This window comes from Canis lupus, chromosome 24 (assembly GCF_011100685.1).
Source record: "Canis lupus familiaris isolate Mischka breed German Shepherd chromosome 24, alternate assembly UU_Cfam_GSD_1.0, whole genome shotgun sequence".
In the NCBI taxonomy this organism is placed as follows: Eukaryota; Metazoa; Chordata; class Mammalia; order Carnivora; family Canidae; genus Canis; species Canis lupus.
The window spans coordinates 4,050,748-4,065,371 of NC_049245.1; the positions used below are offsets into that span (position 1 = coordinate 4,050,748).

At 39.4% G+C, this 14,624-nt stretch overlaps 1 protein-coding gene across 4 annotated transcripts in view; it reads right to left on the bottom strand.

Annotated features, from left to right (window-relative positions):
• Positions 1 to 14,624, bottom strand: part of SLC24A3 (solute carrier family 24 member 3) — a 481,529-nt gene that overhangs the window by 73,338 nt on the left and 393,567 nt on the right. The window lies entirely within an intron of this gene.

The window sequence follows — 14,624 nt, forward strand, 5'->3', positions numbered from 1 at the left end:
GAGCACTTAGTACCTTAGCTGTTCATGGAATGAGAAATGTCATCAAAGCGCAATGTGGGAAAGTACACAGTTGGGATACATGCGGAGGAAGCCGAGGCAAGGGGTGGACTATAGATGTCTGCCAGGAATGGGGATGGCACCCTCCCCCTCCACTTGCACCCTCCTCCCTGACTCTCATTCTCCCTACTTTCCAGAGAGCTTCTCCCCAGCTTCACCCTTCCTGTGCTATGTGATCGGGAGTGTGGCCTATGCTCTTCCACATTTCTTTATTTGGAATGATAATATTTACCCACACCAGAACCTCAGCAACGTGCAAGGATCCATTCAACAATGTCTGAGAAAATCCTTTAATCTGCAGGTGAAAGTGATCTTGGATATGTGTGCATTCAAAACAAAGAGCATTTGCAAGTTGTGGCTTTATCTGGAGTATCCTATCTCATTTCTAGGCAAGAAAAGGCCTCTCTGAACAATCTGGAACCTCCAGGGGCCAATAGTAGGGTTGTTTCCTAAGAGGTTGTTTCCTTATAATAGCCAACGTCTTAAAATTGGTTCTTCTGCACCAAAGAGTATGTCAAGTACTTTACATGCTTTTTTCCTTCCAATCTTTCAATATTCCCATTTTACAGATGAGTCAACTAAGGCTTAATGAGGCTACACAATTACCCATGGCTCGCTGTTTGAAAGTGATTGAACCACATCTTGAACTAGGTGTGAGTACCTGCGAAGCCCACATTGTCAGCCCCTTGCAGGTCATGACTCAACTTACCTGGTCCTAAGAATGACCTGGGTCTGTTGGACAAATACAGACTTCTGTGCTCACCCCAGACTTTCTGAATCAGACTCAGAGAGGCCTGGTTCTCAACCTTGGTTGCTTTTTGGAATCATCTGGAAGCCTCATGAAACACTCATTCTTGGGTTCCACCCCCAGAGACCCTAGGTGAGCTGGGCTGTGGTTTGGCCACTGGAAGTTTTCATTCTCAGGTTCTTCTTATTTATTTATTTATTTATTTATTTATTTATTTATTTATCTATCTATCTATCTATCTATCCATCTATTTATTTATTTATTTATGAGAGAGAGAGAGAGAGAGAGAGAGAGAGGCAGAGACACAGGGAGAGGGAGAGGCAGGCTCCATGCAGGGACCCCGATGTGGGATTCGACCCCGGGGCTCCAGGATCATGCCCTGGGCTGAAGGCAGGCACTAAATCACCGAGCCACCCAGGATCCTCCATACTTAGGTGATTCTAACATCCAGCAGAGGCTGACACCACTGTCCCATGCTGCTATGACCTGTTAGTCTGACAGATGTCCAGATAATGAGAAATGAGAAACTACCCAGCACTCCCCCAGTCCCATACCACATAAAAGAAAATGCCAACCTCTGTGTGTGAGGTTTTGAGAAATGACAAGGAATTTCATATATTCCTTATGAATATTTCATTGTCTACACACTACTAGTGTTTGCCATCCATCACTCTGCTTATAAAGTAGATTTGTTTTAGTATCTCTTTTGGATTTATAATAAAAATTCTCTTTGAGAGTCACATCTGTTTAAAACAAAAAGTTTAGGATTGCTGGATTTAACTTCATAGCCAGAAAGACGCAAAGGCTAGGGGCTGGAGTCATTGGGAGGCTTGTTCACCGTGACTGGTGGTTCCTGTTGGCTGTGGACTGGGATCTCAGCTGGGGCTACTGATAGAACTTAGACATGGCCTCTCTATGTGGCTGGGGCTTCCTCACAGGATAGCAGCCTCAGGGCAGCCAGATATGCCCTGTCCACGTGGGCTCAGGGCTCTGAATGCAAGGGTCCTGAGAGAGTAAGCAGAAGCTCTACAGAGTTTTAGGACCAGCCTCAGGGGTCATACAGCTTCATTTTATTGTCACAAGACTGATAAAGTCTAATCATCATCTGGAGCTTTTAAATTGGATAGAAGCATTGGCAAGAAAATTTTAATATATTTCCCTTCAGATGAAACAAACACTTAAAGTAATAAAATGTTTAAATCAAATTTCCAAAGGGTGTATTTGGTTGCATAAATCACACACATTTATACAAATTATCTCCAATCTTGGGAGACAGAAGAAACATAAATTTGAGTTTTCATAAATGTCTTCCTACTTCTGATTTTAAAATAAAAGTCCACTGAAATATAAACTTTTGCATAACATAAACTTTAAAACATAAAATTGATGATCATGGTCTAAAAAAATCAAGCAGTAGACTGAGCATGAATGGAAGTAAAAGTTTTTTGCCTCTGTGCCTTCCACCTCCCCATTCCCCGCTCACTCACTGGAAGTAATCATTCTTAACATTTCTGCTTTGAGTTATTTTAGGTGTCACAAAGCTACCATGAAATAGTTTGCTTCTACCTCCGAGTCTTCATTTCTTTTGATGTCTCATTAGGAAAGGTGAGGAAGGGGCACCTGGGTGGCTCAGTCAGTTCAGCATGGGACTCTTGGTTTCAACTCAAGGCATGATCTCGGGGATGTGAGATCCAGCCCTGCAGTGGGTTCTGCATTCAGCGGGGGGTCTGCTTGGGATTCTGTCTCTCCCTCTGCCCCTCTCTGGCCCCCCTAAAATAAATAAATAAATCTTAAAAAAAAAAAGGAGGGCACCTGAGTGGCTCAGTCAGTTAAGCATCTGCCTTCAGCTCAGGTCATGATCCTGGGGTGGAATGGAGCTCTGCACCTGCCTCCGTGCTCAGTGAGGAGTCTGCTGCTCCTTCTCCTGCTGCTCCCCCTGCTCATGCTCTGCCTCTCTCTCTCAAATAAATTTTAAAAATTTATTAAAAAAAAAAAAAAAGGAAAGGGGAGGAAACAACAATCTCACCTGAATTACTAGAGCATAGAGCAAAGAGTGAAGAGATAGGACCCTGGGCCAGCATCCCTGAATTGGAACCCCAGCTCTAGCCAGTGGTTACTGGTCATATATAGCCATGGGCAAGCTATTTCAAGACTGCCCCCATTCCTCATCTTCAAAATGGAGATGATAACAGCACTCCCATCAAGGATTACTGCCAGGATTAAATGTGCTAATACATGTACCAGGTTTAGAATCCACCTGGCACAACATTAAAGTCTCTATATTAAAATGACAGCTACTGCTGTGCTTCTTGCCTACCTCCCCTCCCCCCATACTTGAGTTAATTCTTCAGGGAGTTATGTTAATGACTTTATATCCCCATTAAGGAAATTAAATAGCACATATTTAAAAAACTAAGTAGTACTTACAGGCTCTATTAATGAAAAACAACTGTCCCCTGCCTCATTCCTCCCACCTCCCAGCAGTATACACTTTTAATCATTTTCCTTTCAGGTTCTTTTAGTTCTTATTTCTATAATGCCAAATAAAGGGATCATAGTAATTCTTTCTAGACTTACCCACTTTAGATATCATCTATTGAAAAAATGAATATTTAGCTCATTTATATTATTCCCCACATCATCTTACACTCCTAATGTTTGAAAGTTATATTATTATTAAGGCTAATAAATCTTTGAAGGTTTCCTCCTCTGTCTCACATTCCATTAGCTTTTGGGAGTATGTCTTGATTCTGCATTGGGTAGGAGAAGAGAGCTCACATTCTTGTCTTGAGCCGCCTTCATATCCCACCTTCTGCTTTAAATTTCTCCCTAGGGGCACCTGGGTGGCTCAGTGGTTGAGTGTCTGCCTTTGACTCAGGTCATGATCCCGGGGTCCTGGGATCAAGTCCTGCATTGGGCTCCCTGAAGGGAGCCTGCTTCTCCCTCTGCCTATGTATCTGTCTCTCTCTGTGTGTCTCTCATGAATAAATAAAATCTTAAAAAAAAAAAAACTTCTCTCAAGTACAACTGCATTTTTACATTGTCAGCATGAAATCATTCACATTCTAATCTATCATCATTTTTCAGTTGTCCATGTTTTATCTAAAGGTTGAGTGTAAATGTAGAAAGACAATAAATAGCAGTTATATTAGGACGACTAGTAAGTGAATATTGCTCACTGTAGCGCCAAAGAACATGCTAAACATGTAATCTTTTCTTAGAAGTTTGAAGTCACCACCAATTTGCTATTCAAAAGATAATGTTCTTATCAAGATGAAATAGTTTATCATTTTATTTTATTTTTTCTTAAACATTTTATTTAGTTATTCATAGAGACACAGAGAGAGATGCAGAGACACAGCAGAGGGAGAAGCAGGCTCCATGCAGGGAGCCTGATGTGGGACTCAATCCTGGGTTTCCGGGATCACGCTCTGGACCGAAGGTGGCGCTAAACCCACTGAGCCACCAGGACTGCCCCTAGTTTATCATTTTAAACATCATCCTTAAAAAATGAGATTATGTATTTTAGTTTGCATTATATATTCCCAGTACTATTCTTACATAGATTTTTGTCTTGGGGTTGGAAACTACATTTTTTTTTCCTTGTTGGGAGACTCACCATGCCTTCTTCTCCGTATTACCAGCATGTGAAGACACATTTCAAAAAAAAAAAAAAAAATATATATATATATATATATATATATAGAAAGAGAGTGAGAGAAAAGGAGGAGAGAATCTCAAGTGGCTCCATGCTCAGCACAGAGCCTGATGCAGGTCTTGATCTTGGGACCCTGTGATCATGACCTAAGCCTAAATCAGGAGTCAGATGCCCAATTGACTGAGCCACCAAGGCACCCCAAAGCACATTTTTAAATATGACTTGCAATTAATTACATTTTTCTTCTTGGAGACCTCAGAACTCTTTTTGAAAATCTGAATCATTTTCTTTTTTAGACCTGCTTGTTCAGCTTGCTTTCTGGAATTTCTTTTTACTGGACTTCTGTGTTAATTTTGCCAGCCTCTTTTTTAGGTTTTACCCTCATTTTGCTGGAGCACGTTCTTAAGTGCTCTTAACCTTCCTAAAAAAAGGTTATGTGACAGGTAAAATTTTGGAGCTTTATTTTGATGAACTACATTTTAATCTTACCTCCCATTTTATTTATGGTTTAGCTAACTATAAATTCTGGGTCTAAATTTATTATCTTCCCTAATGAAGTATATTTCTGTCATCTTCTAGCATCTAGTGTTGCCAGTTAAAGTCTGAAGTTAGTCCAATTCTATTCCTTTGTACATGACCTGTTCCCTTTCTGAAAATGTTAAGATCTCTAGGTTCAATGTTTCAACATTTGATGCAGATGTTTCTAGGTATAGATGTATTTTCATTCTTTTTGTCTGTTACTGTGTCAACTCTTTCAATATGTAGACTTGTGTTTTCCTTCTGCTTAGAGGACAGTTCCTATTATTATATATTTATTATTCCTATTATATATATTATTTATTATTATATATTTATTCTTCTCCTTTAATTTCTGTACTCCCTTCTGAAACTCCAGCTAAATTTCATATTGGAGGCCCCACTTGATCTTCCAGGTTTCTTAATTTTTCCATCATGTTTTTTTTCTACTCCAAATGCCACTACTCTTATGTCTCTAAAGTCTTTGTTTTTGTCATTGCCATATCAATTCTATTATTTCAGTCCTTTTCATATTTTTTACATTTTGGAAGTCACATTATACATTTTTTTCCCTTGAAGGCAGCTTCTACATTATAAATTTTTAAAAACAATTTCTTTTTTCTTTTTTTTTTTGTTCTGAATTTATGACTCTAATATCCTTGTGGACCTCTTGAGAATACAAATTAAAAATCTTTTTATTTCTATCACCTGAATTATTATTGGTTACTTGGTGGAAATTCTTCTGTTTATCCATTTTGATCCTTCCTTTGGGAAGTTTTCTCAAATGTCTGACAGTTTTTGGGATTGCACTCATACACAGGAACTAGTGGCTGAGTAATCTGGCAACCAGCATTAATTTTCTTCACAGATGTACAGGTCTGTTTTCCCAAAGTCCCCTAAATGAGAAAGTTGATTGCTGGCTCTCTGAAGGTATACAGGATGTGTAGATAGGCAAGTTTCAGTTGAAGGTATGTGGTCAGTGTTGTAGGGCCCCCAAAAGGCAAAATAAAGAGGAGATATAATACCTGAGTGTGATTTACTTGCCTTCTTTCCTGTTGAATTCTTTTATAATGTTAGACATCATAATGGTCCAGAGATATCTCAGATTTTTCTTTCTTGGCCATAAACTATAGCAGAAATTATAAGCCTTCCAAGACAGATATTCACTTGCTATAAAGACCATTTTTCTGATGCTGCCTTGTAAAAGATACTGGTTAACCGATGGATATGAGAAAGAACCAGAAGATTCATTTGTTCTAAAGTAGAGTGGTTTTCCCACATGGCCACAAATTCTTCGCCACTCTTATCATCAAGAATTGGAGATCTATATCCTCTCTTCTTGTATCCAGGTGGGCTTGTCAATACAGTATGACAGAAGTGGCGTTATATGACTTTGGAGGCTAGGTCATAAGAAGCCATAAAATGGCTGCCTTATTTTCTGGAACACTAAACTTGAGATCCTGGAGCTACCATGAAAGTTATCTGATAGCTCAAGGGTGCCATTTGTGAGAAGGCCCAAACCACAGGGAGAGGCCACATGTAGGTACTCTAGATAACAGTCCTGAGCTCAGCCTCCAGGGTTAAATGTGAGTGAAGAATCTTCCAGAAGATCCCAGCTTTAGCCAGGTAAGTCACCTCTAATCAGTTCAGAATTTCCAGTGACATCGTACTTTCTTCATGTTTCCTAATATTTCCAATATTTCCCTAGACATTGTGGGACAAAGATAAATCATCCCTGCTATGCTCTGTCCAAACTCCTGGAGAACAGATTTAAAAGGTTGTTGTTTTACACGATTAAGTTTGGGGTGGTTAGTCACACAACAATAGATGCCTGAAGCATAAGGATAGTCATTTAATTAATTACCCTAATTATTCCTCCTTCACTAACCTCTGCCCAAACCACACCTTCTGATTCTATGCTCAAAGCTCTGAGAGCTCAAGTGGATCCAATTCTACTTTAACTCTTTCTTACATGTGCTCCAGACTGAGATTTTCCCTGCTCTGGATCAAAACAATTGCATCTGACTTCTGTCCTCTAGAAGTTCATGACAGTGTCTAGACCACTCTGGCATGCCTTTCTGGTCTCTGGGAAATAATAATGGGTTCATTCCCTCTGTGTGTCACAACTGTTGATTCAACAAGCTTGTAGATGGCAGGGGGAGGGTGGTAAATGACCCTCCTGAGAACCAATTATGAGGTGGTTCAGAGGAAGAGACAGGTCCTCCATAGAAAAATGGGTACATTTCATAGCCAGTAATGAATTAGAAATAGCCTGTGTCTGTGAGACAACAAAGGCACAAATATTAAAAATGTAGTCAAATGTCTTTTTTTCTAATAACACAGGCCTTGAAATTGACTAATTTTCTTTTATCTTGGTTAGATTTTTAAAATTTGTCCAATATTAATAAAATATTTATTATCATGTGCTATTTGGTCTAGTCTTCTTTGGATGCACAGACTTAATAGGTAACATTAGAAATATAAGCAGACAATGATTTCAATGTGACACATGCTCTAATTTGTAGCTTTTAAAATACTGTATACATTTTATATTGTATAAATCAAATTGTATTTATACTGTATAAATAAGTAATATATTGTATAAATTATGTACTAGACACTCTTTCAAAAAGTTATGGAAATTCATTTACTCTTTGCTACAAATTTCTGATGTAGGGCATATTGTAAACCATCTCCATTTTACAGTTGAGAGTAAGAGCATAATAAAGTTAGTTGTCAAGGCCATAAAACTAGTAACTGGGAAAACTGATTTCGTATAGATCTTGCTTAAGGTTGTGTGCCCTTCATCACTCCTTCGTGTCACCTCCTGTCAGAATGGAATCTGGAAGAAATGCACACCAGAACCCAACCCATGATTTTACATAGGGAAGGAAATGTAAGATTCCAGTTTTCACATTCTCCCCCACCCCACCATGTTTAAACATTCTTCCTGGTAAGTAGGTGCAGGGAATATAAGCCTCACTTTGGGCAACTACGTAGTACACTTCTGTAAACCATGTTCCCTGCCTTTCTATTCAGAAAATCATAGTTTGGTGACTGTGGAAGGACTCTAGTCCATGATACAGCCCTGATTCCTTATTTACCAGATGAAAAACCAGAATGTTAAATGAATCTGGAAATAGCTCTGAACATATAGCCACCCATAATGAACCTTGATAAAGAGAACAAGAAAGAGGGAGAGAATGGGAGAGGGAAAAAGAGAAAGCGGGATAGAGACATCAAAGAGATAGTCTCATGTGTCCTGGTTGGATAAACTCAGTAAGAGCTGGCTCTCATCTCCCCCACCACCCGCCCCACTACCCAAGTGCTCCTACAAAACTAAGAGTACTCCAAAGAGGTTTCAGGTGTGGTACTGGCCCACTTGTTAACCCATGATTGTCATGCAACTTGCACTCTGTTTTTTCTGTCTTTTTCCAGTTTCTGTAACTGCTTTATTGCAAATCTTTTTAGAAAAAAAGTTTACTGCCACTCTGGGCCTTAGAAAAGTTAGTGTGCATGCCATAGTTTCTGTCTTTTGATTTACCAAAAGTCCTGAGTGTCAGCATAGTGTTGGATTTCATTCAGAGCTAAGGAAAAGGGCCTTCCTGATTCTGTGACATGCTTTGTCTCCTGGGACAGTCAGTTCTGCACATGCCCAGGATTTTCATATCTTTAAGGATTGCTTCCATTAGATTCTACCTCTCAATTCCCTTTCTCCATTGAGAACCAAAACCAGCTCGAGGTGTTTGGCAGGTATCCAGCTCTTTCTTCCAATTAAGTCCTCTTTTCCTACTCATGTCATTGAACAAAATCTTCCAAGCATATGAGAGATAAAAAAATTCCTCTGGGGCCAAAGCAAAAATGGAGTGGGAGCACAGAGGATTTATATTAATGGGGAGGGGGGAGAAAATACCAGTCTAAGGTGGCTTGCTTTAAGAGGACAGAAATCATACCACATAGAGAAGAGATCAGGAATTTCACTGATGTTCAGGTAGGTATTTATGGACCTACATGAAAGTGTGACATAATACTATGATTCTCATCTTCTCAAGTTATTCCAACTTCTTATTTCTTCACCAAACTGCCATGAGATAGGCAAAGAAGGTGATATTATCTTCCATATACATATGGTGAATTTAGATCCATTTGCTAGTCATATCATTTAGTAAAATATATATAGCAAATATATATAGCATATTGTGTATGAAACAGTGCCCAATTTTTCTGAATTCTGAACAGGGAATGGCACAGGTTAATATTCTCTGTTGCACAGTGTCTACTGGCAAATTGCAATGCTCACTATTGAAAGCACTGGAACCCAGGCAGAATGTTTGCTGATAATTTATAAGAATTCTTTCTTAAAAGGCTCTGGACAGAATGTTAGTCAGCAAATAAGTACGAGAACCTAATTTTAGTCCTCAGGAATAAAACGAGGAATTTAGAGGGCTTTTGAGTTTGCTGAATTTCTACAGTGGATCAGCAAAGTTATTTGTTCCAGGCATTCTGGTCGCTTATGCATTACTCCGATATGTAATGTTCCATGGCTCTCTCTGTTCGAGAGCTTTCAGCCTCACTTTCTCATTTCCAATCTAGCCCTTTGTGGGTAAAGCACACAACAATGTAATGAGAGCCAAAAAGGCCAATTGGCTTCAGGGCTGTGTCAGTATAACCTCAAATTCTAATTTGGAGAAGACTGCATGGAGCACGATGTTGTTTATCTATTGATTGGTTTTTAAATAAAATTTGAAAGCTTAACTTACAGGCAATTATATGCATACATTTTAAATGTATAGCTTAGTGAGTTATAAACTGATTTCTATGTCTGTGTAACCTAACCACCACACCAGTCAAGAAATACAACATTTATTTTATTTTTTTAAAATTTATTTTACTTATTCATGAGAGACACACAGAGAGAAACAGAGACATAGGGAGCCAGATGCAGAACTTGATCCCAGGACCCCGGGATCACGACCTGAGTCGAAGGCAGACACTCAACCACTGAGCCACCTTGGCTCAGTGATAGAACATGTCTATCATCCATAAAAGTGTCCTCATTTTCTTCCTGTCAGTTACACCATCTATCCCCCAACTGATCAGCTCATTTGATTTCTGTTACCACAGATTAATTTTCATTGTTCTAGAGTCTCCTACAAGTGGAATCACACAGTATGTTCACCTTTGCATCTGCTCCTTGAGCTCATCTATGTTGTTGTGTGTATGGATAATTTACTCCTTTTTCTTGCTGAACAGTATTCCTTTTGTTTACCCATTGACTGTTGACAGCTATTGGAATGTTACTGATTCTGAGGTACTGTGACTAAAGCTGCTCTCGCCTTTGGCACAAGTCTCTTGATGGACCCTGGATAAATGTTCTAGATCCACATATTCTAAGGCCCTTCGCTTCTTCCTTAGAGGAAGTGGAGTTTCCCTGGCAGAGTTCCTGGTGCCAGCTGGGTGACTGGGACCCACAAATGAACAACTCATTTCTCAGTTTTTCTATGAATGATAAAACTTTGGATCCCAGGAGTTATAGGGAATGAGTGAACCAAATTAAAAGTGGTTTGTGAGAATCAAAGCCAACACTGCTGCAGTGAAAAAGTTGACTCAGGTAGGCCTTGGTCATAAGCATTTCAAATAAATAAGTAGCCTCCCTTTAAATAGCATATAAATACCACTGCCTTGGAGCAAAAGCCTGATAATGCATACCTTTCTGTGGCAATGCTGTCTTAGTATTCAGGAATGACCACGCATATAAAAATAAGTAGGGAACCCGAAAGGAAACAGAAGACATAAAAAGCTTTTTTAAAAAAATTTATAAACATGTGAACTATTTTACAACAGATATAGAAAGGGGTGGGAGGGAATGTTGGCCAACTTCCTTTAAAAACAATAGCAGCAACAACAGTGGCATTTTATGGAATATTTATGAGTGCCAGGCACCATCCTAACAGCTTTTCTCTACATGCTTTAATTAGTCGCATAACTCATTGAGATGGATGTTTGTTATTGGCTGATTTGTGACCCCCTCTAAATCTGTATATTGCAGTCTTAACTCCCAGAATCTCAGAATGCAACTATATTTGAAGAAAGGAGTCTTGAAAGTGGTAATTATGTAAAAAGTGAGGTCACAGGGCAGCCCTGGTGGCTCAGTGGTTTAGCGCCGCCTTCAGCCCAGGGCCTGATCCTGGAGACCTGGGATGGAGTGCCACATCGGGCTCCCTGCATGGAGCCTGCTTCTCTCTCTGCCTGTGTCTCTGCCCCCCGGCCCCCCCCAGGAATAAATAAAATACAAAAAAAAATTGAGGTCAAAAGAGTGGGCTCCAATGCACTGCGACTGGTGTCTCTACAGAAAAGGAAATTGGGACACAGAGGGAAGACGTGTGAGGACACAGGGAAAAGGTGGTTTTCTATAAGCAAAGCGGGAGGCCTCAGAAGGAGCCTGTCTATACCTTGATCTCAGATATCCAGCCTCGAGAGGTGTGAGGAAATACATTTCTTTTGTTTAAGTCCCCAGGCCAGGGTACTTTGTTAGGAAAGCCCCAGCTGACTAATGCAGTGCTACATAATATCTCCATTTTACAGACATGGAAAACCAAGGATCATAGTAACTTGCTAATAAGTTTTGTATGCCCAGTAATGGGGCCAGCTGACTGACTCAAAAGCCCATGTTTCTTAGCATTATATATATATATATATATAAAACTATTTTTTTTCTCAAGCAATAAAAATAAAATTGAAGGCAAGTACCTATCTTGCAGGAACTTACAACTCACTTTGAAGATAAGCTTCTGCAATAGGAGGCAGTCTCCAAGGCCCAGCTGTCAAGTCTGAAGAGCTCAAGGAGTTGCAGGACCAGACTGAACATTTTTTAAAAGACTAGTCTAGGACTATATGCCCAGATCTGATGCCCACAGTATAGCTGCTCTTTATACCTTGAGCTGGGCTCAGGAGCTATATAAAGGGGCAGTTTGAATCAGAGTACAGTTCAAATTGTTTTCCTAGAGATAAAAAATGTCCAACTTTACTTAGGCCAACTGGGACTCTAGAGCCCTGCGCCTGAGGCTGTGTGTGGGGAGCAGGGTGTCTTTAATGAATCTGCCACAGCTCCCAACTCTTCCAATAATCCTGTGCAGGCTCATGTGGTTGCTCCCATTTTACAGAGAAGTAAATGGTGGCTTAGCATAGTGGAGACACTTGCCACAGCTACAAGAGGCAGGATCAGGTCCAGATCCCCATTTGCCAGAGCCTGAAGCCCACATAGTTTTTTTTTTTTTTTTTAAGATTTTATTTATTTATTCATGAGAGACAGAGAGAGAGAGAGAGAGAGAGAGAGAGAGAGAGAGAGAGAGATTGAGGCAGAGACACAGGCAGAGGAAGAAGCAGGCTCCATGCAGGGAATCTGATGCAGGACTCAATCCCTGCACTCCAGGATCATGCCCTGAACCAAAGGCAGACACCAAACTGTTGAGCCACCCAGATGTCCCAAGTTTTTTTTTTTTTTTAATTTTTTTATTGCAGTAAAATATATACAACATAAGAATTATCATCTTAGCTATTTTAAAGTGTACACTTCAGTGGCACTAAGTACATTCACTGTGTTGTACATCCATAATAAACTTTGCTCTGTACCCATTAACTATAAATCCCCATTCTTCCCCCACAGTCCTTGGCAACCACCATCCTCCTTTCTGTCTCTATGAATTTGACTACTCTGGGTACCTCATAGAAGTAGAATCCTATGGCAGTCATCATTTTGTGTCTGGCTTCCTTCTCTCAGTACAATGTCTCAGTACAAGGTTCATCATGTCGGAAGCCTACATCATTTTCACCTACCCACAGGGAAGCTTTGGCATGGCTCAGGGTGGAGGCCATGTGGATTGACTCAGTACCCAATGCCCAAATTTACAGAAGAAACTGGGACTCTTTTTGGTCAAAAGATATACTGTAACACTAAATTTTGAACCTAAAAGTATGGTCCAACAGTCCCTGCACTGCCCACAGAGAGGCTTACTAATTGTAAGAGAATGAAAGATAGCTGCAAAATTCTTTCAGCTCATAATTTCCACCTGCCCTCCTATACAAACAGATGCCACACAGAATGATTTTCCCACCATTTATTTCCTTTGCTCTTCCTTATGGTCTGAAATGTGACAGAGGGAGGAGCAAGAGGTGTTAGTACCCTACAGACTCAAAAACATCATGAAGAGTTGGTATATTCTGACTTTATGTTGATCTTTCCATGATGGATACATGCCTATATTATTTTGTAAAACACCACAATGTTTGGTTCATCACTTATAATATTTTTTATTAAAAAATACTTAAAAATCCACATTCCACACACATAGTGACATGGTTATGATGATTATGTTCTACATAATTGTTAATGTACTTAGCTTTTACTTCTAAGCAGCTAACACATTCCATCTGCACAATTAATTACCTCTTTGAGGATCAGCACCTAAAGTTCCACAAGGCCATTTTCAAGCACTGTCCTTGAAGACCCATCCCCTCTTCGCTCTTCTGGCTCTGTAACACGTTTTCACCCTGGGGAATACTTCCCTGGCTAGCCTTATGCAGCAAGTTAGTCTTTTTCCATTGTAGTTTGATTAGATGCTTTAAAAATGTTTTTGGTTTAATGGAGTTTGGCTTATGTCATAGATATGAAAAACAAGGTAAATAAGAAAATGAGATTAAATATTGCTGAGTCAAAAAAAAAAAAGGAAAACTGCATCTCATTGTAGAAAAAACATCTTTTAGCTAGAGAATATTTCAGGACAGATATATTTTGTTATTCTTCTGGGATTCTGTTCCAGAATCAGAATTTTGGTCATTTTCTTTCTCAAATGATCTCCTTGGTTCCTAACCTGTTATTTATTTTCATCATCAGAGTGTCTTTCAAAAAGAGAGCCAGAGTTACCTGGTCAGCATAAGCAGCAAATGACCTGAGGATTCTGGAAACAGAGCAAATTCATGTCTTAGATCACATATCAACACAGATCATTCAAATCAAACATGGAGGGTCCTCATGAGCATTCAGGTAGCTTCATCTTGTCACAAAGTGTACTGCTGTTAATATTATTACTGAACAGATGTGCCTTCAAAGTCACACACTATCTGACTTTTGTTATATAACTTTATCTAATGCTTTTACCTCATCTCCAGCTGGACAACTTCACTCAGAAACTTTTCTGAGTATAAATCAAAGTGGCTTTCCACATGGAGCTTCTGAGATTATTTCTCTCTGCTCATCAATAATTTATAGTCATTTTTATGCTTTTGTCTTTTAAATTCTATGCCAGAATTGAAAGTGGTTATGCACCAACTTTACAATACTACAGGATTCCTTATTTGTCTGTGTGTTTACCTTTACCAAAGAGCTTTATATTTTCATACACTTTCATATTGTTATCAAGCACCTTTTCATTTCAACTTGAAGGACTCCTTTTACCATTTCTTATAGGACAGGTATAGCAATGATGAACTCTCTCAGCTTTTGCTTATCTGAGAGTCTTGTTTTCTCCCTCATTTTTGAAAAATACTTTTGCTAGATACAGTATTCTTGGTTGGCAGTTTGATTTATTTATTTTGTTTCCGATCAGAACTTTGAATATATTATTCTACTCCCTTCTGGCCTGCAAA